At 51.7% G+C, this 2,424-nt stretch overlaps 1 non-coding gene across 1 annotated transcript; it reads right to left on the bottom strand.

Moving 5' to 3' along the window:
- Window positions 1-1,470: 1,470 nt before the first annotated feature.
- LOC143432038 (5.8S ribosomal RNA) lies at window positions 1,471-1,625 on the bottom strand. Its single transcript, XR_013102853.1, has one exon. It is a non-coding gene; the product is annotated as a 5.8S ribosomal RNA (ribosomal RNA).
- Between the last annotated feature and the right edge of the window lie 799 nt (window positions 1,626-2,424).

Raw genomic sequence — 2,424 nt, 5'->3', positions numbered from 1 at the left:
TCTTTAACATCCGTCCTCTTTATCGTCGTAGCTGCGAACGATGCGGCGAAACGGTGCGGCTCCTTTTCCCCCGATTTTATTACCCTGATCCTTCAGAACGAAGGACAGGCCGAGTTGGAGCGCCCGCACGGATCTCTCTGCTGCGTGAACGGGAAATAAAAGGGAACGCGCGCGTGGAAAAGTGTACAATGCGATCGTAGCACAAGCTGCGCTTCCGGGGACTGGATGACCGGCTTTTGGTCGCGTGGTCCCGTCTCGACAACGAAGACATGGGGTGATCAACGCAGTCGATGATCACGAAATAGGGCAGTAGTACCTTGCGGCACCGAGGCGGCACCTCGTCGAAAAAAAAACTCGAGCCTCGTCAAAGGGAAGCCAATCTTCCCGTATCTGCTCTGAAAACTTCCTTCTTTATCGCGCGTGTTACCGATTTGAGTTTCGCTTCGGGAAATCTCCGAAGCGCGGACGCGCGACACAGGCCAGAAACGTTGCGACACTACGGGCGCAGCGACGACCTATGTTCGAGTGACGGTCCACGCGAGAGATCTTTCTTTCCCTCGCGGAACATGGTGGCGGAACTCTTCGCGGAACACGCGGAGAGAACAGAGAGAACGGATTATTCTGATCGAACACCCTGTGGCTGTACGAGGAGAACTTCGAACGATCGGATGCGTATCATCGTCCCTCGCGTTACGACGATGTTCGCTCTCTCTCTCTCTCTCTCTCTCTCTCTCTCTCTCTCTCTCTCTCTCTCTCTCTCTCTCTCTCTCTCTCTCTCTCTCTCTCTCTCTCTCTCTCTCTCTCTCTCTCTCTCTCTCTCTCTCTCTCTCTCTCTCTCTCTCCTCTCTCTCTCTCTCTCTCTCTCTCTCTCTCTCTCTCTCTCTCTCTCTCTCTCTCTCTCTCTCTCTCTCTCTCTCTCTCTCTCTCTCTCTCTCTCTCTCTTGTATATCTCTTCTGTCTCGACCGAGAATTTTTCCTCGGTGTTGCGGCGTGAAAAAAATTCATTTTAAACGACGTCGAGCGCGCGGCATGTTCGTATCGTGTGCTAAAGGCAGGCGAAGGCGATGCGTGTGGCGGGTGTGCGAATTCGGAACGCGGAACAAAATCAGCGATCGAAACACGAAGCGGTTCCCGTGGGCGGTCGTCCGTTTAACAGACGACTCACGACGCCACGAAGAACTCACGCGAGTTCGTAATCGACACACCGTCGAGTTCCGTAAACACGTTTACGCACGCCGCACGCGCACACACGTTGCCAATCGCAGATTGCCTCGGCACGATCACAGACGACTCGGATGAACGATCGCTCGTACGTCGCGTATCGCTCCACTTCCTCCCTTTCTCGGTGCCACCCGAACTCAGAAACGTTCGTAATTTAATTCGAGAATGAACAACGGCGGACAGATTCGAGCACCGTAGGGATAAAAGATTCGACGAAACGCAACACAAGCAGTATTTTGGTTACGTGAACGACCCTCAGCTAAGCGTGGTCCAAGAATTGTATCCGTGGACCGCAATGTGCGTTCGAAATGTCGATGTTCATGTGTCCTGCAATTGACACGTTGACGCGCAATTAGCTGCCTTCTTCATCGACCGACGAGCCAAGTGATCCACCATTCAGGGTAATCGTATATGTATATTTTATTGATATTTAAGTCTCTTGGTACTAAAGTTCGAACAAGTCCATACCCAAACGTCTCCGGTGAAAGAGACGCGGGCGTCACCGAACCGTGGCGGCTTCCATCGCTCGACGGAGTTCGAGGCGACACTATATATCGGTCCTACGTTCGGATGAAACGCATACACCGATGGTTGGCGCGTAAGGTCTCCCTCAATGTTACGAAAAATGCACACGTGCGTCCAGGTATGAAGAAAAAGAAAATCTTTCAAAAATTCGTTAGGACTCCTCCGCGTAATGTTATCATCGATGGGACACTCGTCGTCTTCGTGTACAATCTCGAGGCGGTCTATAAAAGTTTTCCCCGGCAACACGAAGCAAGTATAAAATTATTCGATCTCGCAACGGCGGGTTTTTCTCAGACTCTCGACAACGAAGCTTGGCGCGAGCGACGAATCGTCCCCCCCCCCCCCCCCCCCCCAAACGAACGACGACGGCGACGGTCTCTTCAAAATTCCAATACCACCCAGTCGTGTCGATTCCAACAAGGCTCAGGTAAACGAAAAAAAGATCGTACATTCGTTAGGACACTCTACCGTTCGCCCAACACAGCCTCGAGCGGTCTATATTTTTCCCGACAACGCAAAGCGAGCAAGTAAAATTCGATCTCGCAACGGGGGGTTTCAGACTCTCGACAACGAGGCTGCTGCAACGAATGTTATTCCTCTCTGAACATGACGGATCTCGATCGAAGGAAGGACATTCTTTGCTGCATTCGTTCGAGCACATGATTTTTTTCATTTTTC

The sequence above is a fragment of the Xylocopa sonorina genome, unplaced genomic scaffold, assembly GCF_050948175.1.
Source record: "Xylocopa sonorina isolate GNS202 unplaced genomic scaffold, iyXylSono1_principal scaffold0014, whole genome shotgun sequence".
NCBI lineage: Eukaryota > Metazoa > Arthropoda > Insecta > Hymenoptera > Apidae > Xylocopa > Xylocopa sonorina.
This window is presented reverse-complemented; position numbering and strand designations above follow the sequence as displayed.